Source organism: Puma concolor, chromosome A2 (genome assembly GCF_028749965.1).
Source record: "Puma concolor isolate L17-30 chromosome A2, mPumCon1.1.hap2, whole genome shotgun sequence".
NCBI classification, from domain to species: domain Eukaryota; kingdom Metazoa; phylum Chordata; class Mammalia; order Carnivora; family Felidae; genus Puma; species Puma concolor.
In genome coordinates, this window is record NC_141668.1 from 152,156,926 (window position 1) to 152,184,234 (window position 27,309).

The 27,309-nt window shown below is 37.9% G+C and overlaps 1 protein-coding gene and 2 pseudogenes across 12 annotated transcripts in view; 2 read left to right on the forward strand and 1 right to left on the reverse strand.

The window, feature by feature from the left end:
* Positions 1-27,309, reverse strand: part of DOCK3 (dedicator of cytokinesis 3) — a 602,545-nt gene that overhangs the window by 534,491 nt on the left and 40,745 nt on the right. The gene's annotated exons all lie outside the window — the stretch shown is intronic.
* LOC147583598 (eukaryotic initiation factor 4A-I pseudogene) lies at positions 23,854-25,056 on the forward strand (annotated as a pseudogene).
* On the forward strand, positions 25,206-26,083 carry LOC112852462 (eukaryotic initiation factor 4A-I pseudogene; annotated as a pseudogene).

The following is a 27,309-nucleotide window of genomic DNA, read 5'->3' on the forward strand; positions in this document are numbered from 1 at the left end:
TTTATACTTCTTTTGAAAAAGAGGATCATATGAATGGGTAGAAATCCATTCAACAAGTATTTATCATATGTCAGGCACTATTCTAGGCTCTGGAGACACAGCAGTCAACAAAAGATACAAAAACCCTTGTGCCTATGAAGCTTAAACATTCTGGAAATAAACAGGTTGTAAAAAAAATCAAAAATATATGGTATGTCAGATGGTCAAGTGCATGCTAAAGTGAAAAATAAAATGAAGTGCTAAAGAATGGGGAGTTCAATTTTTTTTAAGTAGAAATGTTTGAAGGAAGATACTGCAGGACAATGCAAAATATATAGTCACAAAATGACAGCTAGTCTAAAAATAAAATAAAAACAATTAAGAAGGGAAAGACACATTGGTAGACTGACTTCACCTAACAAAAACATAATTTAGTGCAATACACTGGTATATACCTGTCCTGCCTGAAGGACAATTAAACCATTCCCCACTATAGGTCAATGAGAAAACAAGACAGCAAGATAATACAAAAAACTACAAGAGATGAAAAGTACTGGACTAGAGATATTTTAAAGTACACCTAAATCTAAATAAAACTCTAAAAAACTCAAGTGGAAGAACATGACTCCAAAAGTTAGTACAATAACCATAGCACACAATCTCAACATGCTGTTTATTTAGCTGGAAAACTGTCATTATGCAGTAGCATAATTATAGAGAATTGTTTCTGCCTAGAAATACAAAAAAATGATTTTCAAAAACTGATTTAAAAAAATCCTACTAGCAACCATACACTGAGCCCTGAAATATCAACGTTTTAAGACTACTGATGCAAAATCATAAACCTAGAAAATACAAACCAGGCTCATTAGACACAGCAGATAAACTGAAAACAGGTAATAAAAAGAAAGTGATATTTTATTCAAGGCAGAAAAAACACCTTAAAATTTTCTATTGTGATTTGGAAACAGTCCCTCGTTATAACTGCCTGAATAAAAGGCCAACACTGACAAAATGCTGGGATTCAAAGGGTGGATCCAATCTTTACCTAGTATAGAAAATAGGATAAAACCCGTATATCACTTCACTTTAAAACCTAACTTGCCTGAGAATTGATGAAACTTGCCTGAGAATTGATGAAAGCTGTGGCCACTCTTTGAGGAATATGCACCTAAGTTTACTGACATCCATGGAAAAACAGCCACACATTTCTAAAAACCTTGCAAGCATACAGCACTCAATCTTAAGTTCCTGGGTCAAGCATTCAAGAAAACAGAACTTCTGGTTCTTTGTAGGAAAAACTTCTTCAGACCCTATACTCCAAGTATCCTAATACATGAGAAGTAATTTCTTGATGATTTACCAGGTGTGTTAGGATGTAAAAGTTTAAAAATCATCATTTTCCCTGCTCCACCAAATACTGAAACCATAAAATTTTTAAATTTAAAGTGTAAAGGAAGCTAGCCAAATACATCTAATTTCACTCCCTCCTAAAATCTAACTAAAACCACAGTTAAGAAAAAAATTTATTTTTAATCCTGTAACCCATACGATGAAGAAATGGGAAAGGAAACAAAACTTAAGTAATTTTAAAAGCTGAAAAACAGATGGACCAGTCTGAGAAAACCAAACCCGTACCAATAGTAAAAAGAACCAACCCAATTTACACCTCAAAATTCTTAACAAGCTCAAGAACTGGCAGTAACGGGTAACTCTGGAAGTGGCGGGAAGGAGGTAGGGAGGAAGGAGTTCAAGGGAGATGCTAAAATAAGAAAAGATTGATATAAAATTTCTAGGCAGCATTTAGAACATTAGATTTACCTCCTCCAATCCATTATCTCAGTGTATCCCCTTTCCTCCACTCAGGAAAATGGCTGGAAGTTTATTCTCCAGAAAAGTAAATGCATTTTTATTCTAGATTGGGCGACACCAGGCACATCTTAGGAGTAGCAATGAGTACAAAAAATAGGATTATGTGAACATACACAAAAAAAACTCCAGCCCCTTTCTAACACTGTGCTCTCCAAATTCTAGTATCCAACACTTTTTAGCCTTCAGGCATTCTCATGCTATCATTTATGTTTCAAATTTGTATTTAAATTCTAGTAACCTTAATAAAAAAAATTTTTTTAACTGTAAAAAAAAAAAAATTCTAGTTAACATATATTGCAATATTGGTTTCAGGAGCAGAATTTAGTGATTTATCACTTATGTATAACACCCAGTGTTCTCATCACAAATGACCTCCTTAATCCCCATCAATCATTTAGCCCATCCCTGGCCCACCTCCCTCAAGCAACCTTCATTTTGTTCTCTACAGTTAGGAGTCTCTTGTGGTTTGCCTCCCTCTTTTTTTCCACCCATTCCCCTTTGTTCATCTGTTTTGTTTCTTAAATTCCACATGAGTGAAGAAACCATCTGGTATTTACCTTTCTCTGACTTATTTCATGCATCATGCTATCTATTTAGAGTTAATAAAAAGGGGCCCCAAGGACCCAACATATTGGACAAAAATAAACCCAACCCAAAGAACATAACTGTGAAATTTGTGAACGTATTGTGAAATCCCAGAATTCTGGGAGAATTATGATTCTATTAATAAGCTTCCAAATAGGAAAAACAGATTGTACCTAAAAGATCAGGAGTGACAGACTTCTAACACTGCAAGCCAGAAAACAATAGACACTGCCTTAAATATGGTGAAGGAAAATAATTTCTAACTTAGCATTCTATATCTACACTATTGATAAGAGTTAGGATAAAATGAAGACATCTTCAGGGGCACCTGGGAGGCCCATGTGGTTGAGTGTCTGACTTTGGCTCAGGTCATAATTTCATGGCTCACGGGTTCAAGCCCCGCGTCAGGCTCTGTACTGACAGTTCGGAACCTGGAGCCTGCTTCCAGTTCTGTCTGTCTCTCTCTGCCCCTCCCCCACTTGCGTACTGCCCCTCTCTCTCTTTTCTGAAATATATATAAATATTTTTTAAAAAAATTTTAGTATGAAATTTATTGTCAAATTGGTTTCCATACAACACCCAGTGCTCCTCCCAACAGGTGCCCTCCTCAATGCCCATCACCTACCCTCCCCTCCCTCCCATTCCCCATCAACCCTCAGTTTATTCTCAGTTTTTAAGAAAAAAATTTTTTAAAAACGAAGATATTCTCAGACATGCAAAAAGTTTATAGGCTGTAGGAAAAAAATGTAAACTGAGAGCACTTTGGAAAACAATTTGGCATTATCTTCTCAGACTGGAACTTGCATATGCCACAATTCAGCAATTCCTTTCCTAATCACATACCCTAAAAAAAAATACATGTATGCCAGGAGGCAACACAAGAAGGTTCATAGCAGCACTGCCCCTAATAACAAAAGAGAAGGGAAAAAAATATGAACTGACAGAAGAATGGATTAATGAAGTACAATATACTAGAGCTACACAAAATACTGATGAATCTTAGACTTAACTTTTTATTTTTAAAATTATAAGGTGAAACTTTTTCTTTTGGTATATAGTTCTAGGAATCAGCACATCCATAGATTTGTGCTACTATAACCACAAACCATATTCAGAACAGTTCCATTTACCCCAAAAGAAACTCCCTTATACTATCTCTTTCAAGTCACACCTTCCCTCATCTCTACTTAGGGCAACTGCTGATCTGTCTTCTATCCATTATAGTTTTGTCTTTTGGAGAATGCCATAAAAATAAAGTCATACACTATGTAACCATTTTGATGGACTTATTTCATTCAGCATTAACCCCCCTGAAACTCACTCAAATTGTTGCATGTATCAACAGTTCATTCCTTTTAATTGTTAAGTAGTACTTTATTCTATAGACACACCACACTTTGTCTATTCACCCAATGCCAAAATGACCACTGGGTGATGCAGATGTGGACACATCTGAACCAATGGCTCAGTTCATTGACCATTGGTTATGTTTTCTTTTGTAAAGACTGTTCAAACCTTTTGCCCATTCTTTTGTTGTTTACTATTGTATGGTGTCTTTCCATATAAATTTTAAAATCAGCTTCTCAACTTATTCAAGAAAAAGTCTCCTAAGCTTTGACTTTGTAATGAATCTATACGTCAGTTTGAAAAGAACTGCCATCTTAACAACACTGAAACTTCCAATAAACATAATTTATCTCTGCATATATTAAAGTTTCCTTTAATATCACTTTGCAATATTTTGCAGTTTTCAGTTTGCAGGTCTTGCAAATCATTCCCTATTTTGTTCCTAAGTATTTTTATTTTTTTTAATGTTTACTTATTTTTGAGAGAGAGAGAGGGAGACAGAGTGTGAGTGGGGGAGGGGAAGAGAGAGAGAGGGAGACAGAATCTGAAGCAGGCTCCAGGCTCCGAGCCATCATCACAGGGGTGATGACACGGGGTTTGCACTCATGAACTATGAGATCATGACCTGAGCCGAAGTCAGATGCTTAACTGACTGAGCCACCCAGGCACTCTGTTTTTCCTAAGTATTTTTTAATGCTATCATAAAAGAAGTGTTTTTTTTTAATATAATTTATTGTCAAATTGGTTTCCATACAACACCCAGTGCTCATCCCAACAGGTGCCCTCCTTCCTGCCCATCACCCACTTTCCCCTCCCCCACTCCTCATCCACCCTGTTTGTTCTTGGTCCTTAAGAGTCTCTTATGGTTTGCCTCCCTCCCTCTCTGTAACTTTTTTCCCCTTCCCCTCCCCCACAGTCTTGTGTTACGTTTCTCAAGATTCACATGTGAGTGAAAACATATGGTATCTGTCTTTCTCTGTATGACTTATCTCACTAAGCATAATACCTTCCAGTTCCATCCACATTGCTGCAAATGGCAGGATATCATTCTTTCTCATTGCCAAGTAGTATTCCATTGTATATATAAACCATATCTTCTTTATCCATTCGTCAGTTGATGGACATTTAGGCTCTTTCCATAATTTGGCTATTGTTGAAAGTGCTGCTATAAACATTGGGGTCCAAGTGCCCCTATGCATCAGCACTCCTGTATCCCTTGGGTAAATTCCTAGCAGTGCTATTGCTGGGTCATGGGGTAGTTCTATTTTTAATTTTTTGAGGAACCTCCACACTGTTTTCCAGAGCAGCTGCACCAGTTTGCATTCCCACCAGCAGTGCAAGAAGGTTCCCATTTCTCCACATGCTCTCCAGTATCTATAGTTTCCTGATCTGTTTGTTCACTTTAGCCACTCTGACTGGTGTAAGGTGGTATCTCTCTGTGGCTTTGATTTGTATTTCCCTGATGATGAGTGACATTGAGCCTCATTTCATGTGTCGGCCATCTGGATGTCTTCTTTGGAAAAGTGTCTATTCATGTCTTCTGCCCATTTCTTCACTGGATTATTTGTTTTTCAGGTGTGGAGTTTGGTGAGTTCTTTATAGATTTTGTATACTAGCCCTTTATCCAGTATGTCAAGACAGTATGGTATTGGCACAAAAACAGACAGACCAATGGAATAGAACAGAGAACCCAGAATTGGACCCACAAATGTATGGCCAACTAATCTTTGACAAAGCAGGAAAAAGTATCCAATGGAAAAAAGACAGTCTCTTTAGCAAAAGAAGTTGTTTTATAATTCCATTTATAATTGCCCACTGCTAACATAAAAATATTATTGGCTTTGTATACTGACTTTACAGCCTGTGACCTTACTAAATTCAATTATTAGTTCTAACAGCTTTTTTCCCTAGATTCCTTAGGGAATTCTACATACACAATCATGTGTGCATTTAAAAGAATTTTAGAAAAATAAAAATAAAAAATAAATAAAAGAGTTTTAGGAGTGCTTGGGTGGCTCAGTTGGTTAAGTGTCCAACTCTTGATTTCAGCTCAGGTCATGATTTCAGGGTTTGTGAGATCAAGCCACACATCGGGCTCCCACACTCACAGCACAGAGCCTGCATGGGATTCTCTCTCCTCTCTCTCTGCCCCTCCCCCAGCTCACACTCACAGGTCTCTCTCTCTCTCTCTCAAAATAAATACTTTTTAAAAAATAATAAAAAGTAAAAAGTAAAAGAGTTTTAGCTTTTCCTTTCCAATATTTACAATGTGTGTGTGTATGTGTGTGTTTTACTGTTGTATTGCAATAATTAGTACCACCATACAATACTGAATAGAAAAAGCAAGAATGGACAGCCTTGCCTTGTTTCTAATCTTAAGAGGAAAAAAATGTATGGTTTCATCATTATTTATGACGTCAGCTTTAGACTTTTACAGATCATGATCTTAGTAAAAAGCACTGAACTAGTCACAACAGAGTTATGTTAGCTATAGAATTTTTGTAAATGCCCCTTAATGAAGCTGCAAAGCCATTTTTATTCTCAGTTTACTGAGAGTTCTTGTCATGAATGTTTAATTTTGTCAAATACTTTTTGCATTTATGAAAATTATATGATTTTTCTTATTTATCCTATTAAGACAGCAAATTAAACTGAATGATTTTCTAATATTAAACCAACCTTCACATTCTCTTGATAAACCCTAATTGTTCATGATGTATTATCATTTTTATATACCTTTGTACTTAATTTACTAAATCTGTATTAAAGATTTTTGTGCCATAAAAACAGGGAGACAAAACATAAGAGACTCTTAAATAAGGAGAACAAACAGAGGGTCCCTGGAGGGGATATCCCGTGGGAGGAGAGATGGGCTAAATGGGTTAAGGGACATTAAGGAAGACACTTGTTGGGATGAGCACTGGGTGTTATACACAGGGGATGAATCACTGGAATCTACTCCTGAAATCATTGTTGCACTACATGCTAATTAACTTGGATGTAAATAAATAAATATTTTTTAAAAAGATTTGTGTGCCGGGGCGCCTGGGTGGCGCAGTCAGTTAAGCGTCCGACTTCAGCCAGGTCACAATCTCGCGGTCCGTGAGTTCGAGCCCCGCGTCAGGCTCTGGGCTGATGGCTCAGAGCCTGGAGCCTGCTTCCGATTCTGTGTCTCCCTCTCTCTCTGCCCCTCCCCCGTTCATGCTCTGTCTCTCTCTGTCCCAAAAAAAATAAATAAACATTGAAAAAAAAATTAAAAAAAAAAAAAAAGATTTGTGTGCCAACGTTTATGATGAATTTTGGTCTGTAGTTGTCTTGTAATATGTTTGTCTGATTTTGGTATTAGTTAATATCAGTTCTAATAATAAATTGGGAACTGTTCTCTCCTTTCTGAAACAATTTGTTTAGGATTGGTATCATTTCTACCTAAAATGTTTTATATAATTTCTCATTAAAGCCATCTGGGCCTGGAGTTTTTTGTGGAACAGTTTTTAATTACAAATTCTATTTCTTTAGTGGATATATGGCTATTATAGTTTCCTATTACTCTTTGAATAACTTTTGTTATTTGTATATTTCAAAGAATCTTCCACTTCACCTTAGGTGCAAAATTCATAAGCAGAAAATGTATAATATTCCCTTATTATCCTTTTAATATCTGTAGGATCTGTAGTGGTACACTCTTTTCTTCTTCATATTGGTTATTGGTGTCTCCACTCTTTTTTCTATCAGTCTGTAAGCTTAGTGACTTTCTCTTTTCAATATACAAGCTTTCATTTCCATTGATTTCTTGTATTGTTTTTCTATTTTCATTTTACTGATTTATGCTATCCTTCTTTACTTTTACTTAAATTGGACTTAATATGCTTTTCCTTTTTCTAATTACCTAAGGTGGTAACTCAGATCACTGATTTTTATTTTGTACATCATTGATTTTAGATCTCTCGTTTGCTGATATAAGCATTTAAAGCTACATGTTACCCACTAAGTATGGCTTTGGCTGCAACCCACAAATTTTGATATGTTGTATTAATCATTATTCAGTTCCAAATATTCCCATATTTCACTTGGGATTTCATCCTTTTTTAATGTTTATTTTTGAGAAAGAGAGAGAGACAGTCTGACGGGGGGAGGGAGGGAGGGGAGTGCGGGGATGGGCAGAGAGAGAATCCCAAGCAGGCTCCGTGCTGCCAGTGAGGGGCTCAATCCCACAAACTGTGATATCATGACCTAAGCCAAAATCAAGAGTCGGACCTTTAGCCAACTAAGCAACCCAGGCACCCCATGATTTCATCCTGGATCACAGTATTATTGAGAAATGTTTTAATTTCCAAATTTTTGAGATTTTCACAGCTGTTACTGATGTCTAACTTAATTCTGTTTTCAGAGAACATACTCTGTGATTTCAATCTTTCTGAATTTATTACATATTGTTTTAAAACCCAAAATAGGATATATCCTAGTAAACATAATTTGAATCTGTGCATTTGAATCTGCATTTGTGTTGTTGAGCATAGTATCCTATATATATCAATGTCAAGGTAAGTTGGTAATGTTCAGATCTTTGCTTTTACTGATTTACTGATTTTTAGTTTTATGTCAACTGTAACTGAAAGGAGAAACTGATGGATTGACTCTTAATTATTATGAAATGTTCCTCATTATTTCTGTTAACCTTAAATCATTTCTATGGTATTAATATACCCACTCCATCTCCTTATACCTCCTGTTACCATGATGTATCTTTTGCCATTCATTTGCTTTCAGACCACTTATATATTTATACTTAAAGTGAGTTTTGGAGTGCCTGGGTGGTTCAGTCAGTAAGCATCCCACTCTTGATTTTGGATCAGGTCACAATCTCACAATTCATGAGATTAAGCCCCATGTTGGGCTCTGTGCTGACAGTGTGGAATCTGCTTGAGATTCTCTTTCTCCTTTTCTCTCTGCCCCTCCCTCATGTGTGTACACTCTCTCTCTCAAAATAAATAAATATATTAATAAATAAATAAGTAATAAATAAATAAATAAATAAAATGAATTTCATTTATAGGTAGTTTCATATATATAGTTGGGTCTTGTTTTTTTTTTAAATTAAGCCCTCCTTTTAACTGGAATATTTAGTGCACTAACATTTAACATGATTATTTTATATAACTGGGTTTGTGATTGTTATTTAATTATTTTTCTATTTATTGCCCCTGGTTTTTGTTCTTGTTCCTCCTTTTCTGCCTTGCTTATGTCAATATTTCACAGAACTGCATGTTAGCTTTTCTAATCTCTTTTTTTTAGTTTTACTGAGATACAACTATAACTGTACTAATTTAAGGTGTACAACTTAATGATTTAATATATATTTCAAAATGACTACCACAATAAGTTCAATTAATATTCATCACCTCACACAGTTACAATGTTTTTTTCTCATGGTGAGAACTTTTAAGACTTACTCTTAGCAACTTTCGAATGTAAAACACAGTATTGTTAACTATAGTCACCATATGGTCCATTACATCCCCAGAACTTATTTTCCTTATAAAAAGAAGTTTGTACCTTTTGACCATCTTCACCCATTTTCCCCATTCTCCATCCCCTGTCTCTAGCAACCTCCAATGTGTTCTATTCCTACGAATTTGAGGTTTTAGATATCATAAAGTATTTTTCTTTATCTGCCTGATTTATTTCACTTAGCATAATGCTCTCAAGGTCCACCTGTGTTACAAATGGCAAGATTTCCTTCTTTTTTACGGCTGAATAACATTCCAAGCTACACCACTTTTTTTTATCCATTCATTTGTCAATGGACCCTTAGGATATAGCCATTTCTTGGCTATTGTAAATAATGCTGTAATGAACTTGGAGATGAAGTTATCTCTTCCTGATAGTAATTTCATTTTCCTTTATGTATATACCTATAAGTGGAATTGCTGGATCATATGGTAGTTCTATTTTCAATTTTTGGAAGAACCTCCATACTATTATCCATAGTAAATGCACCAATTTACACTCCCACTAACAGTGCACCAGAGTTCCCTTCTCCCCACATCCTCATCAACACATCTCTTGCCTTTTTGATGATAACCATTCCTTCTGTTTAAGATTTTATTATTTTTTAAGGATTTTATTTTTAAGTAATCTCTACCCAACATGGGGCCTGAACTCACAACCACAAGATCAAGAGTCACACGCTCTACTGACTGTACCAGCCAAGGGCCCCTGAGGATGACCATTCTAACAGATGTGAGGTGATATTTCACTGTAGTTTTGATTTTCATTTCTCTGATAATTAGTGATTTTGAGTATCTTTTCATGTACCTCTTGGTCATTTGTAGATCTTCTTTGGAAAATGTCCATTCAGTTCCTCTACCCATTTTTAAATCAGATTTTTTTTATTGACCTGTATGAGTGCTCTACATATTTTAGATATTACCCTCTTATTAGATATATGATTTGAAAATACTTTATGATATCATTTGGGAAAGACAAGAATAGGATCCCATTACAAAGGAGAGTTATAAGGCATACTGTGAAATGAACAGCATGTAGTCAGGGCAGTAAGTCTTCAAATGAAAACAATGCAGAAGGATAACCAACTGAATACCACTGCAACCTGGATGCTTTTATAATTATTAAAAATTTGCTACATAACACTAGCAACTACATAATAATTACTGCTGCTTACAAGATTTTGAGATTTATAAAACCTTCAAGACTGTCATTAGCTTCCATCTTTGACTACCGGGGTAATGGCAGTTACATAAATCCAAATCACAACAAATCCTCCCAAACTCTACAGACCACAAAGGAAAAGAAGTAAAATCACAAAAATTCCACATTGTCAACACAACTAAAAGATACAAAACACTAAAAACTTCAAATTACCTATAAGTAGAATAAATACCAATTTCCAGCAGAAATGTTTTCAGAATTCTCACTCCAACCCTTTGTAGAGATCAAATGGGGGGTTGAGGTGTACCGCAATGAAAAAAAGAGAGGAAAATGGATGAAATAAGATTGAACAAAAATCAGCCCCAAAAAGAGAAAATCCATTCCAAGGGGAAAACTACTGAAAAAAGAACTCTAGTAGATCAGTGTAAACTTAGAGAAAGTGCTTAAAAGTGGCTATGGAACTAAAAAAACTGTCTTAGGAAGGGATTTATTCAGGGGATAATGGAGAGGCAATCTTTTTTTTTTAATATCTTATTTATTTTTGAGAGACAGAGCACGAGCAGAGGAGGAGCAGAGAGAGAAGGAGACACAGAATCCAAAGCAGGTTCAAGGCTCTGAGCTGTCTGCTCAGAGCCCTCGAACCCAGAAACCCGTAAGATCATGACTTGAGCAAAAGTCAGACGCCTAACTAAGCCACCCAGGTGCCGGGAAAGGCAATCTTCTTAAATGGTAAAATGAAGGGACAAAAAAGAGGGAAATTTAGGATCCTGAAAAAAGAACTTAAAAAAAAAAACAAAGAAAGAAAAGTCAAAAGACATATAACCTTCACCACCAACACTAATTCAAAAGAGAACCAGTAAAGAGATTATACTTTGCTACAACAGAAAACATCACTTCTGAACCAGGAATCTTATAAACCATGCCAAAAACCAGCTGTGCTCATGAAATGATGAAGAAACATTCTCCATCTATATGAAATTACTATGAGGAAAAAGAAAAGCAAAGCTGAAAACACTTCAACTAATAAAAGTCCTAAGTTCCCCTCACCAACCCGCCAAAAAATTAACTATGGAGCAGAAGAAAACTGTGACTCACAACTACACACTTGTAGCATCTAAGTATATGAGAATTAAAAAAAAACCTTGAATTATAAGTTTGAAAAATAAAAACAAAAATAGACCAGAAATGGAGGTGCCTGGGTGGCTCAGTCAGTTAAGCATCCAACTCTTGGTTTCAGCTCAGGTCATGATCTCATGGTTTGTGAGTTTGAGCCCTACATCAGGCTTCACTCTGACAGCAGAGCCTGCTTGGGATCCTCTCTCCCTCTCTCTGCTTCCCCCCATCTCTCTGTCAGAAATAAATAAAACAAAACGTTCTTTAAAAATGGACCAGAAAACAATAAGGAAAGAAACAAGTTGATTCAAAAAAAAATCCAGTGAAAATAGAAGAAAATGTCAAAATCATATCAGAAATGAAGATCAGATTTGAATGAAAACTTCATACTGTGTATTGAAGAAAAAAAAGGAAATGAGAATATGAATGAGATAAATAAGTGAAAGTGAAAGTAGTTGAAATGGAAGACAAGTGAATATTTTAAATTTAAAGTTTAAATGGAATTCCTAAAAGCTAAAAGCGAAACACTGGAATGTGCCTAATAATTAAAACTGTAATTTGAAAAAGGTTTCTTAAAATAAAAGAAAACCTGAACCTACATATTGAAATCATCCATCAGGCACTTGGGAAATTGACCCATAATGAAAAACTTTGAGACATGCCCTAGAAAAGCTAATAGACTTTAAAGAAAAAAAAATCCCTGAAGGCATCAAAAAAAAATCAGGAAAACAAGAAAACTACACTGACATCAGAAATCTCAAAAACAAGGTAACAATAAAGCAGCATTTTCAAGAAACCATAGGAAGGCATGTATGAATCAAGAATTGCCTATCAAACTGGGGCGCCTGGGTGGCTCAGTCGGTTAAGTGTCCAACTTCGGCTCAGGTCATAATCTCGCAGTTTGTGAGTTCGAGCCCTGTGTCTAGCTCTGTGCTGACAGCTTGGAGCCTGGAGCCTGCTTCATATTCTGTATCTCCCCATCTCTCTACCTCTCCCATGCCCATACTCTGTCTCTGTCTCTCAATAATAAATAAATGTTTAAAAACAATTTTTTTAAAAAGAACTATCAAACCAAGCTGTCCTTCAAGTACCAAGACATTTTTTTAGGTGTTGGGTATTAAATAATCCAGAAATTCTACACCCATTTCCCTTTCTTGAACAAACTACTAAAGAATGAGACTCATCCAAACAAGAGATGACTAGAGAAAGAACTACAAGGGAAATTACTGTGAATTTGATATATTTAATTATAGATTTAATAATAGAGGCAGAAGTGAGGATTAAAATAATATATAAATTTTGTATGTTTCGACAACATACAAATAATGCAACTAAATATTAAAGGAAGGAAGAGAAGGAAGAAGAAAAGTGAAATTAGCTTACTGTTTATTGTATAAAGGTAAGAGTCAAAGGATAACACAGGAAAATGGCAAACTAAACAGTAAAAATAGTAAAAAAAAAAAAAAACCCAAAAACAAAAAAAAAAAACCTAAAACAGGACATTAAGGGCATTTGAAAAAAAGTATTACTTGGATAAAAACAGAAGTGTTGCTAAATACCTAAAAGATTAAAACAAAGGCACAGAAAGATGTAGAGAACATCACACTATAAAAAATATAACAAGTATAATTCATATATCAATTATTTTTTAAAATGTGGCAGTGTCAACACAAAAATTAAGTCATATTTATAAATGTCAATGGGCTTTATTCATCCATTAAAAGACATTTTCAGTTTGACAAGCATAGCAAGACCCAACTACATGCTTTATATCAAAAGAAAAGACTTCTAAAATAGATTCATAAATGCAAAAAAAGAGGATTTTTCAGTCTATGAACCATTCCAAATTAGTTTTTGTATATGGTGTGGAGCAGAGGTCAAGATTCATTTTTATGTATGAGTATCAAGGTCTCCTAGCACCATTTGATTAAAAGATTGTTCATTCATTATTCACTCAATTACATAGTCTCTTTGTCAAAAATCCCCACATCCATGAGTCCATGTAACACATAAATAAATCAATATGTACATAAGTCAGTTATGTATATATGGACTCTGTTCTATTCCACTAATCTAAATGTCTATCTTTGCACCAATAACCATACTACCCTGCTCACTGTACCTTCAAAAGAAGTATGGAAATCAGACTGCATACACTCTCCAACACTACTCTTTTTAAAAACTGTTGTGGCTATATAAATTTTAGCTTCTCAAATTCTGCAGAATAAAGTCTGGTAGGATATTGACTGGGATAATAATAATAAGTCCTCCAACCAATGAACATGTTATCTCTCAACTTATCTAGATCTTTAATTTCTCAACAATGTTTTATTATTTTCAAATTAGAGCTCCTACATATCCTACAAATTTCGTTGTATTTATCCCTAGGTATTCAATGTTTCTGATGTTATTGTAAAGCATGTTCTTTCATTGCACAAATTGCTCATTAGAAAAACAAAAATAAGCAACTGATTTTACATACATTGGCTTTGTTCTGAGACCGTGCCAACTACATAATTAATTCCAGTAATTTCTTTTTAGATTCTTTACAGTGTACATAATCATGGTCAGCTACAAGTTTAAGGGTTTTCTTTCTTTAATTCCAATATTCAAGTTTGCTACAGGCATACCTCATTTTATTGCACTTTTGCTTTATTGTGCATCACAGATTTTGCATTTTTTACAAACTGAAGGTCTGTTACAACCCTGCCTTGAGCAAGTCTATTACTGTCATTTTGCCAACAGTATTAGCTCAGTTCATGTCTCTTTGTCACATCTTGGTAATTCTTGCAATATTTTAAACTTTTTCATCATTATTTTATTTGTTATGTTGATCTGTGGCCAGTGATCTTTAATATTACTATTGTAACTATATTGGGTCCAATGAACCGTGACCATATAAGACAGGTAAACTTCATCAATAAATGTACGTATCCTTTTTTTTTTTTTAATTTTTATTTAAGTTCTACTTAGTTAACATACAGTGAAATATGAGTTTCAGGAGGAGAATTCAGAGATTCATTACTTACATACAACACCCAGTGAGTATCATAACAAGTGCTCCTTAATACCCATCACCCATCTAGCCTACCTCCCACCCATCTCCCACCATCAACCCTTAGTTTGCTCTCTATTGTTAAGAGTCTCTTATAGTTTGCTCCCTCTCTCTTTTTGCCCCCTCCCATGTGTTCATTTGTTTTGTTTCTCAAATTCCACATATGACTGAAACCATACGGTATTTGTCTTTCTCTGACTTATTTTGATTAGCATAATACACTCCAGCTGCATCCATGTTGTCACAAATGGTGACATGGAAAAGATTTCATTCTTTCTGATGGCTGAGTAATATTCCATTGTATTGATACACCACATCTTCGTCCATTCATCAGTCAATAGACACTTGGGCTCTTTCCACAGTTTGGCTTTTGTTGATAATGCTCCTATAAACATTACGGTCCATGTACCCCTATGAATCTGTATTTTTTAACCCTTTGGGTAAATACCTAGTAATGCAATTGCTAGGGCATAGGACAGTCCTATTTTTAACTTTCTGAGGAAGCTCCATACTGTTCTCCAGAGTGGCTGTACCAGGTTACATTCCCACCAACAATGCAAGAGTGTTCCTCTTTTCTACACATCCTCACCAACACCTGTTGTTTCTTGTGTTGGTCATTTTAGCCATTTTGACAGGTGTGAGGTGGTATCTCATCAAGGTTTGCACTTGTATTTCCCTAATGATGAGTGATGTTGACCATCTTTTCATGTGTCTGTTAACCATTTGGATGTCTTCTTTGGAAAAGTGTCTATTCATGCCTTCTGCCCATTTCTTAACAGAACTATTTGTTTTTTAGGTGTTGAGTTTAATAAGTTCTTTATAAATTTTGGATACTAATCCTTTATCAGATATATCATTTGCAAATATCTTCTCCCATTCTCTAGGCTGCCCTTTAGTTTTGCTGGTTGTTTCTTTCACTGGGCAGAAGCTTTTTATCTTTTTTTATTTATTTTTGAGAAAGAGAGCACAAGTGGAGGAGGGACGGGGGCGGGCGGGGAGCAGAGGATCTGAAGTGGGCTCTGTGCTGACAGCAGTGAGCCTGATGAAGGGCTTGAACTCACAAACTGTGATATCATGACCTGAACTGAAGTCAGAGGCTCAACTAACTGAGCCACCCAGGCACCCCAAAATTTTTTCCTGATTAAGTCCCAACAGTTCACGTTTGCTTTTGTTTCCCTTGCCTCTGGCAATGTGTCTAGTAAGAAGTTGCTCCAGCCAGGTCAAAGAGGTTGCTGACTCTGTTCTCCTCTAGGATTTTGATGGCTTCCTGTCTCACCTTTAAGTCTTTCATCCATTTTGAATTTATTTTTGTGTATGCTGTAAGAAAGTGGTCCAGTTTCATTCTTCTGCCATGTCGCTGTCCAATGTTCCCAGCACCATTTGTTGAAAAGTCTGTCTTTTTTCCATTGGATATTCTTTCCTGTTTTGTCAAAGATTAGTTGACCATATGGTTGTGGGTCCATTTCTGGGTATTCTATTCTGTTCCATTAATCCTATGTGTCTGTTCTGGTGCCAGTACCATACTGTCTTGATGATTACAGCTATAAAGTATAGCTTGAAATCTGGAATCATGATGCCTCCAGTTTTGTTTTTCTTTTTCAGGATTGCTTTGGCTATTCAGGGTCTTTTGTGGTTTAATACACATTTTAGATTATTCTTGCTCTGTGAAATATGCTGTTGGTATGTTGATGGGGGTTGCATTAAATGTGTACATTGTTTTGGGTAGAAAGACATTTTAACAATGTTTGTTCTTCCAATCTATAAGCATGGAATTCATTTCTTTGTGCCCTCTTCAATTTCTTTCATAAGTGTTCTATAGTTTTCAGAATACAGGCCTTTTACCTCTTTGGTTAGGTTTATTCCTAGGTATCTAATTGTTTTTGGTACAATTGCAATGGGACCAATTCCTTGATTCTTTTTTCTGCTGCTTCATTATTGGTGTATAGGAATGCAATCGATTTCTGTACATTGACTTTATATTCTGTGACTTTGCTGAATTCATCTATTCTAGCAATTTTTTGGTAGAGTCTTTCAGGTTTTCTACATACATGTCATCTGCAAATAGTGAAAGTTTGTCTTCTTTGCTTATTTGGATGCATTTTATTTCTTTTTGTTGTCTGAATGCTGAGGCTAAGACTTCTAGTACTATGTTAAATAGTAATGGTAAGAGTGGACATCCGGGTCTTGTTCCTAACTGCAGAGGAAAAGCTCTCAGTTTTTCCCCACTGAGGATGGTATTAGCTGTGGGTTTTTCATATATGGCCTTCATGATGTTGAGGTATGTGAGGTTTTTAGCAAGAATTGATGATGTGTTTTGTCAAATGTCTTTTCTGCATCTAATGACAAAATCATATGGTTATCCTTTCTTTTATTAATGTGTATATCACATTGATAGATACGCAGATAATGAACCACCCCTGCAGCCTAGGAATAAATCCTACTTGATCGTGGTGAATAACTCTTCCAATGTACTGTTGGATTCAATTTGCTGGTATCTTGTTGAGAATTTTTACATCCATGTTCATCAGGCATACTGGCCTGTAATTCTCCTTTTTAGTGAGGTATGTCTGGTTTTGGAACCAAGGTAATGATGACCTTGTAGAATGAGTTTGGAAGTTTTCCTTCCATTTCTATTTTTTAGGACAATTTAAGAAGAATAGGTATTAACTCTTATTTAAATGTCGGGTAGAATTCCCCTGGGAAGCGATCTGGCCCTTGACATTTGTTTCTTAGATTTTTTTTTAATGTTTATTTATTTAAGAGAGAGATGGAGAGAGCGAGCAGGGGGAGGGTCAGAGACAGAGAGGGAGAGAGGGAATCTGAAGCAGGCTCTGTGCTGTCAACATGGAACTCAATGCAGGGCTTGATCTTACGAACTCTGAGATCTTGACCAGAGCTGAAGTCAAGAAGCAGATACTTAGCTGAATCAGACACCCAGGTGCCCCTGTCAAGAGATTTTTGATTACTGATTTAATTTCTTTGCTAATTATGGGTCTGCTCAAATATTCTATTTCTTCCTGTTTCAGTTTTGTTAGTTTGTAGATTTCTAGGAATTTGTCCACTTCTTCCAGATCAGCCAGTTTGTTCACATATAATCTTTCATAATATTCTCTTATAATTGTTTGTATTTCTGTGGTGCTGGTTGTGATCTCTCCTCTTTCATTCATAATTTTACTTATTTGGGTCCTTTCTCTTTTTGATAAGTCTAGCTAGGGGTTTATCAATTGTATTAATTCTTTTGAAGAACCAGCTCTTGGGGCGCCTGGGTGGCGCAGTCGGTTAAGCGTCCGACTTCAGCCAGGTCACGATCTCGCGGTCCGCGAGTTCGAGCCCCGCGTCGGGCTCTGGGCTGATGGCTCACAGCCTGGAGCCTGTTTCTGATTCTGTGTCTCCCTCTCTCTCTGCCCCTTCCCCGTTCATGCTCTGTCTCTCTCTGTCCCAAAAAATAAATAATAAAACGTTGAAAAAAAAAAAAATTTTTTAAAAAAGAACCAGCTCTTAGTTTCATTTATCTGTTCTACTGATTTTTTTGTTTCTACATTATTTCTGCTCTAATCTTTATTATTTCCCTTCCTCTGCTGGCTTAAGGCCTTATTCGCCGCCATTCCTTTTCTAGCTCCTTTAGGTATAAGGTTATTTTATGTATTTGAGACTTTTATTGCTTTTTGAGGTAGGCCTGTATTGCAATATACTTCCCTCTTAGGACTGCCTTTGCTGCATCCCAAAGGTTTCGGACTGCCATGTTTTCATTTTCATTTGCTTCCATGTACTTTTTATATTTTCTTTAATTTCCTTGTTAACTCATTCATTCTTTAGTAGGATGTTCTTTAACCTCCATGTTATTTGTGGTCTTTCCAAATTTTTTCTTGTGGTTGACTTCAAGTTTTATACCGTCATGGTCTGAAAATATACATGGTATGATCTCCATCTTTTTGTTCCTGTTGAGGGCTGATCTGTGACCCAGTATATGATATATTCTAGAGAATGTTCTGTGTACACTCAAAAAGAATGTGTATTTGGCTGCTTTAGGATGAAATGTTCTGAATATATCTGTTAAGTCCATTCAGTCCAGTGTGTCATTCAAAGCCATTGTTTTCTTGTTGATTTTCTGCTTAGATGATCTGTCCATTGCTCTAAGTGGGGTGTTAAAGTCCCCTACTATTATGGTATTATTATCAATGAGTTTCTTTACATTTGTGATTAACTGATTTATATATCTGGCTTCTTCAAGTTGGGGGGCATATATTTACAACTGTTAGATCTTCTTGATAGAAAAACTCCTTAATTATGATACAATGCCCTCTTAATCTCTTGTTACAACCTTAGGTTTAAAATCTAGTTTGTCTAAGTATGGCTACTCCGACTTTATTCTGATGTCCATTAGCATGATAGATGGTTCTCCATCACCTTACTTTTTTTTTAATTTCTTTAATTTTTTTTATTACATTTTTTTTGAGAGTGAGATAAAGCACAAGTGGGGTAGGGGCAGACAGAGAAGGAGACACAGAATCCGAAGCAGGCTCCAGGCTCTGAGCTATCAGCACAGAGCCCGTTGTGGGGCTTGAACCCACAAACTGTGAGATCATGACCTGAGCCAAAATCGGACACTCAACCGACTGAGCAGGCGCCCCATCCACCCTCTCACTTTCAATCTGCAGGTGACTTAGATCCAAAATTAGTCTCTTGTAGGCAGCATATACATGTATCTTGTGGTTTTTCTCTTTCATCCACTCTGAGATCTTACGTCTTTTGATTGGAGCCATTTAGTCCATATACATTCAGAGTAATTATTCACAGATATGAATTTAGTGCCATTGTATTACCTGTAAAGTTGGTATTTCTGGTGATATTCTGTTCCTTTTTAGTCTTTGTTGCTTTTGGTCTTTCCCCCCCCCCAAAGAGTCCCTTTAATAGGGGTATCTGGGTGGCTCAGTCAGTTAAGTGTCCAACTTCTGGTTTCAGCTCAGGTCATGATCTCACAGTTTGGGGGTTTGGGCCCATCAGGCTCTGTTCTGGCAGCACAGAGGCTGCTTGGGATTCTCTGTCACCCCCTCTCTCTCTGCCCTGCCCCTCTCTCAAAGGAAATAAATGAACATTTAAAATATATATATATTTCTGGGGCGCCTCGGTGGCTCGGTCACTTGAGCATCCGACTTCGGCTCAGGTCATGATCTTGCAGTCTGTGAGTTCAAGCCCTGCATCAGGCTCTGTGCTGACAGCTCAGAGCCTGGAGCCTGCTTTGGATTCTGTGTCTCGCTCTCTCTCTGCCCCTCTCCCACTCATGCTCTGCCTCTCTGTCAAGAATAAATAAACATTAAAAAAAATTTTTTAATATATATATATTTCTTACAATGCTGGTTTAGTGGTCATGATGAACTCTTTTAGTTTTTGTTTGTCTGGTAAACTCTTTATCTCTCCTTCTATTCTGAATGACAGTCTTGCTAGATAAAGTAGTCTTGGATACATATGTTTCCCATTCAGCATGTTGAATATATCCTGCCACTCCCTTCTGGCCTGCCAAATTTCTGGAACAGATATACTGAGAACCTTATCTGTTTTCCCTTACAGGTGAAGGGCTTTCCTTTCCCTTGCTACTTTCAGAATTCCTTCCTTGTCTATGTATTTTGTGAATTTGACTATGATATGTCTTGGTAATGGCTGGCTTTTATTATATTTAATGGGAGTTCTCTGTGCTTCTTGGAATTTGATATCTGTGTCCTTTCCCAGACTGGGGAAGTTTTCAGCTATAATTTGCTCAAATAAACCTTCTGTCCCTTTTTCTGTCTCTTCATCTTCTGGGACTCCTATGATATGAATGTTACTACACTTTAAGGAGTCGCTGAGTTCCCTAAGTCTACATTCATGACCCAATACCTTTGCTTCCCTCTTCTTTTCAGCTTCATTATTTTCTATAATTCTATCTTCTATATCACTGACTCATTCTCTGCTTCATTCATCCTCATTGTCATGGCATCCATTCTAGTTTGCATTTTGGTTATAGCATTTTTAATTTCAGCCTGACCAGTTTTTATTTCTTTTATCTCTGCAATAAGGGATTCTCTAGTGTCTTCTATGCTTTCCTCAAGTCCACTTAGTATCCTTTTAACTGTTTTAAATTCTAGTTCAAGCATCTTACTTACCTCTGCATTGACTAAATCCCTAGTCGTTACTTCTTCCCATTCCTTCTTTTGAGGTGAATTCCTCCATCTTGTCAAATTATCAAGGTCACTGTTTTTTTGTTAGTAAAGCGTTTTATTCCTGCTCCTGAGAGTAATGGCTATATTAAGAAGAGAACCAAAAACTACCAAACAAATGAAATTAAAAGGGAAGCTAGTTCTTTTGTGTGTTTTGGTCTGCTTGTTAAAAGCAAAATTAGATCCTAGGTGTATTTGAGTCTGCTTATGAAAAGAAGCTAGATCAAATAAATAAAATAATAGTAAATACATTAAAAATAAAAAAAATGCTTTTCCTGTATCCCATCAAAAAGAAAAAAACCCAGGAGCGCCTGGGTGGCTCAGCTGGTTGAGCGTCTGACTTCAGCTCAGGTCATGATCTTGCAGTCCGTGAGTTCAAGCCCCCGTGGGGCTCTGTGCTGACAGCTTGAAGCCTAGATCCTGCTTCAGATTCTGTGTGTGTGTTTGTCTCTCTCTGACCCTCCCCTGCTCATGCTCTGTCTCTCTTAAGAATAAACATTAAAGGGGCGCCTGGGTGGCGCAGTCGGTTAGGCGTCCGGCTTCAGCCAGGTCACGATCTCGCGGTCCGTGAGTTCGAGCCCCGCGTCGGGCTCTGGGCTGATGGCTCAGAGCCTGGAGCCTGTTTCCGATTCTGTGTCTCCCTCTCTCTCTGCCCCTCCCCCGTTCATGCTCTGTCTCTCTCTGTCCCCAAAATAAATAAACGTTGAAAAAAAAAATTAAAAAAAAAAAAAAAGAATAAACATTAAAAAAAAAAAAAAAACCCAAGGGACACTAGATCCTGTTTCCCCTACAGCCAAACCTTTGCAGAACTCAATGATCAGTAGACTTGGCACAAGCCAGGGGTTTGTGCTGGTCTTCTGGGAATGGGGCCTGCTGCACTGATTCTCAGAAGGTCTTGTCCTAGTGGAGATGCACCTGCAGGATGCAGGGGGGCGGGGCTTGATGTAAGTGGCTCCAGCCTCTACTTGCTGGCACTGTTTTACTCATTGACATGGGTCAGGGCTCATGAATGGGAGAGAAAATGGGAGTTTCCCCGCTCTCTCATCTTAAGACAGGAGCTCCCGCCTGCCACTACGCAGGAAGCCCTCACAGAAAAGCAAAACAATCAACTCTCCTGTGTCCCCAGCTTCTGTCAGATCCCTGCCTTCACCCGGTGTGTGTCCAAGTCGTCTGTCTGCCAGGTGGCACAGCAGCCCATGTTTTAGCTCAGGTGTAGCTGGGTTTCAAAACTCCAAATTTCAGAGACCCTATGACACAGACCTGCGCTGATCTTCTAAGGGAGAGTCTTGTTGCATTGTAGCCGATTGCTGGTTTGTCCCAGAAAATGATCACGCAAGTGCATAGCCGCTTAGAGTTTATGGTAAAGTGCAGCAGAAAGCCAGCACCAAGGCCCTCAGTGGGAGGCCCTGTTTCTTTGCTGGTGAATGGGGCAGCTCAATGGCATCTGCAGGGTCTTTTGTACGCAGAGAAGCCATGCCACCTCTCCCAAATCTACACCAAGAAGGGGAACTGTTTCTCCCCATGCAACCCAGGGGATCCTCAGACCATGCTACTTACTCCTGGGTTTCTGCCTTCCTTCTCCACTGGAGCACCACCAAGTCTGCCAGGAGAGACCCTGGCAATGGCACAGACCTCCAACTTCACACTTTGTGCTCTGCCACTTATAAAAGCTTACAGTGCTTAGCTCCTCTTCTTTTCCCAGTCAATGGTTTGGGGGAAGAGTTTTCTTGTGAAATCCCCTGCACATGATGTCACTCTGTTTTCATTCTTCGTCTCTCACTCACTCACTCCTCTTCCCATGATCAGGGCTCCCTCCCCTCCACAGTGCCCACCAAATCAACTCTCCAAAGCTCCTACCTCCACGAGGGGGTTGTTTTCCTACTTACAGATGTGCAGTTTTGTTCTCTCAGTCCTCAGATCGATTTCTTGGGTGTTTAGAATAATTTGATATTGGGGCACCTGGGTGGCTCTGTCAGTTAAGCATCTGACTTCAGCTCAGGTCATGATCTCACAGTTCATGGGTTCAAGTCCCGTGTCAGGCTCTGTGCTGACAGCTCAGAGCCTGGAGCCTGTTTCAGATTCTGTGTCTCCCTCTCTCTCTCTGCCCCTCTCCCACTCACACACTCTCTCTCTCTCTCAAAAATAAATAAACATTAAAAAAAGTAATTTGACATTTATCTAGTTGTGTTCAAGGGACAAGGCAAGCTCAGGGTCTCCCTATCCTCTGCCATCTTAACTCCTCCAGTAAATATTGTGTGTGTTCTGACTGTTCTACCAACCAGCCATTCCCCTGTCTCTCTCCCTCTCCTCAGACCTCCCTATTCCAAAACACAAAAATATTGAAATTAGGCCAATTAATAGCCCTACTGTGGCCTCTAAGTATTCAACTGAAAGGAAAAGTCAAGTCTCTCACTTTAAATCAAAAGCTAGAAATAATTAAGCTTAGTGAAGAAGGCATGTCAAAAGCCAATAGGCCAAAAGCTAGGCCTCTGGCACCAAACACTTAGCCAAGTTGTGAATGCAAAGGAAATGTTTTGGAAGGAAATTGAAAGTGCTACTCCAGTGAACCCACAAATTATAAGAAAGCAAAACAGTCTTATTGCTGATATGGATGACATATGTTGGATAAAAGATCAAACCAGCCACAACATTCCTTTAAGCCCCCAAATTAATCCAATTCTTTTTTTAAAAAAATTTTTTTTCAACGTTTTTTATTTTTATTTTTGAGACAGAGAGAGACAGAGCATGAACGGGGGAGGGGCAGAGACAGAGGGAGACACAGAATCGGAAACAGGCTCCAGGCTCCGAGCCATCAGCCCAGAGCCTGACACTGGGCTCGAGCTCACGGACCGCGAGATCGTGACCTGGCTGAAGTCGGATGCTTAACCGACTGCGCCACCCAGGCGCCCCAATTAATCCAATTCTATAAAGGACTGGGAGGGATGAGGGCACTGCAGAAGAAAAGTTTGAAGCTAGCAGACATTGGTTTATGAGGTTTAAGGAAAGAAGACATCCATCTCCCTAATATAAAAGTACAAGATGAAGCAGCAAGTACTGACATAAAGCTGCAAGTTATCCAGAAGATCTAGCTAAGATAATTAATGAAGGTGGCTACACTAAACAACAGATTTTCTATGTAGACAAAACAGCCTTATATTGGAAGAAGATGCTATCTAGGACTTTCATTAGAAAGCTAGAGAGAAGTCAATGCCTGGCTTAAAAGTTTCAAAGGATAGGCTACTCTCCTGTTAGGGGCTAATGCAGCTGATGACTTTACGATGAAAGCCAATGCTCACTTACCATTCTGAAAATTCTAGGGCCCTTAAGAATTATGCTAAATCTACTCTTCCTGTGCTCTATAAGTGGAATTGTAAAGCCTAAAAGACAGCACATCTGTTTACAACATGGTTTACTAATATTTGAAGGCCACTGTTAATACCTACCACTCAGGAAAAAGATTCTCCTTTCAAAATATTATTCTCATTGACAATGCAGCTGATCACCCAAAACCTCTGATGGAGATATCCTGCAAGATTAATATTGTTTTCATGCCTGCTAACCATCCATTTTATCCCATGGCTCATGGAATAATTTCAACTGTCAGTATTTTTATTTAAGAAATATATTTTGTCTAGTTTCTAAGGATCATGTCTCTGAGGTCAGGATTCCTGATCCAGAGACAATGGCCTGATGGGTAGCACCTGAAGGTATCATCAAGAGTAACTGAAATAAGTTGACAGCTGTAATGACATGAACCTCTGTGAGTACCTTCTCTGTGGCATCTATGCCTATGTTTTTGAGAAGACTTCTGCCATCCAGCAACAAGGCATTCTTCCTTCTTTCAGGGTTATGATATGATTGCTCAAGCCCAATCTGGGACTAGGAAAACAGCCACTTTTGCCACATTAATTCTGCAACAAGATGGAATTGAATCTAAAGACTACACAGGCTTTGGTCCTGGCACCCACTAGAGAGTTAGCTCAGCAGATACAGAAGGTAGTCATGGTATTAGGATATTACATGTGTGCCCCCTGCCATGCCTGCATTGGGGGGACCAATGTACATTCTGAAGTGCAGAAGCTGCAGATGGAAGATCCCCATAACATCATGGGTACCCCAGGTCATGTGTTTGATATGCTTAACCAGAAACACCTGTCTCCCAAATACATCAAGTAGTTTGTACTGGACAAGTTGATGAAATGTTTTTTTTTCTTTTATTTTTTTAATTTACATCCAAGTTAGTTAGCATATAGTGCAACAATGATTTCAGGCGTAGATTCCTTAATACCCCTTACCCATTTAGCCCATACCCCCTCCCACAACTCCTCTAGTAACCCTCTGTTTGTTCTCCATATTCAAGAGTCTCTTATGTCTTGTCCCCCTCCCTGTTTTTATATTATTTTTGCTTCTCTTCCCTTATGTTTATCTGTTCTGTGTCTAAGTCCTCATATGAGTGAAGTCATGTGGTATTTGTCTTTGACTAATTTCACTTAGTATAATACCCTCTAGTTCCATCCAGCTGATGAAATGTTAAGCCGCGGATTCAAGGACCAGATCTATGACATATTCCAAAAGCTCAACAGCAACACCCTGGTGGTATTGCTGTCAGCTACAATGCCTTCCAACATGCTTGAGGTGACCAAGAAGTTCATGAGGGACCCCATTCAGATTCTGTTAAAAAAGGTGGAGTTGACCCTGAAGGGTATCCACTGGTTCTACTTCAATGTGGAAGGAGAGGAGTGGAAGCTGGACACATAGTGTGACTTGTATGAAACCCTGACCATCATGCAGGCAGTCATACTCATCAACACCCTAAGAAAGGTTTATTGACTCATTGAAAAGATGTACACCAAAGACCCCACCATGTCTGCTATGCACAGAGATATGGAATGAGATGTTAAATGAGATGTTATCATGAAGGAGTACTAGAGTACTGGCTCTAGCAGAGTACTGATTACTACTGATTTGCTGGCCAGAGGCATTGATGTGCCACAGGTTTCTTTAGTCATCAATTATGACCTTCCCACCAACAGGGAAAATTATATTGACAGAATCAGTCCTGGTGGACAATTTGGCCATAATGGTGTGGCTATTGACATAGTGACAGAAAAAGACAAGAGGATTCTTCAATATAGGGAAACCCTCCATAACACCTCCATTGAGGAGATGCCCCTCAATGTTCCTGAACTCATCTAAGGAACTGTCCTGCTACCTAGCCCTACTGAGGGTTCAGTCCATGGGGGGCTTAAGAGGAGCAGGAGAGGGGAGGGAAGGGAACCAAGGGATGGACATCTTGTCATTTTTTTCTTTTTTTCTTTGAATAAACGTCACTTTTTGAGGCAAAAAAAAAAAAAAAGAATTTTGTAAGGTTACAGCTTCCATAGATAATGGTTCCTTTATCTGGACAAAGTAAATTGAAAACCTTCTGGTAAGAATTCATAATTCTAGATGTCATTAAGAACTTTCGTGATTCACAGGAAGAGGTCAAAATATCCATATGAACAGGAGTTTGAAAGCAGCTGATTCTAACCATCATTGATGACCTTGAAGGATTCAAGACTTCTGTGAAGAAAGTAACCACAGATGTGATGGAAATAGCAAGAGAGCCAAAATTAGTAGTAGAGTCTGAACCTGTGATCGAATTGCTGCAATTTCATAAAACTTTTTTTACCGTTTATTTATTTTTGAGAGAGAGAGAGAGAGAGAGAGCGAGCATGAGTGGGGGAGGGGCAGAGAGCGAGAGGGAGACACAAAATCCAAAGCAGGTTTTAGGCTCCGAGCTGTCAGCACAGAGCCCAAAGCAGGGCTCGAACCCACGAACCACGAAATCATGACCTGAGCCAAAGTCTGATACTCAGCCGACTGAGCCACCTAGGCACCTCTCACGATAAAACTTTAACATTGGAATTGCTTCTTATGGATAAACAAACTAGTTTCTTGAGATGGAATCTTCTCCTAGTGACAATGCTGTGAAGACTGATGAAATGACAACAAAGGATTCAGAATATTACATCAACTTCATTGATAAAGCAGCAGCAGGATTTAAGACACTGACTACAATTCTGGAAGAAGTTCTACTGTGGGTAAAATGCTATCAAACAGCATCCCATACTACAGAGAAAAATCATTCGTAAAAAGAAGAGTCAATGCAGCAAACCACTGCTATCTTATTTAAAGAAATTGCCACAGGCACTCAACCTTCAGCAGCCACCACTCTAATCAGTCAGCAGCTGTCAACATCAAGACCCTCCACCAACAAAAATAATATAATTTGCTGAAAGCTCAGATGATAGTTAGCATTTTTTTAGCAATACAGTATCTTTTAATTTTTGGAGGGAGACTCTAAATGCTTTTTATTTTTTTAAGTTTTTATTACAATTCCAGTTAACATATAGTGTAATAGTAGTTTCAGGTGTACAATATAGTGGTTCAATACCTCCATATGACACCCAGTGGTCATCACAACAAGTGCACTCCATAATCCCCATCACCTAT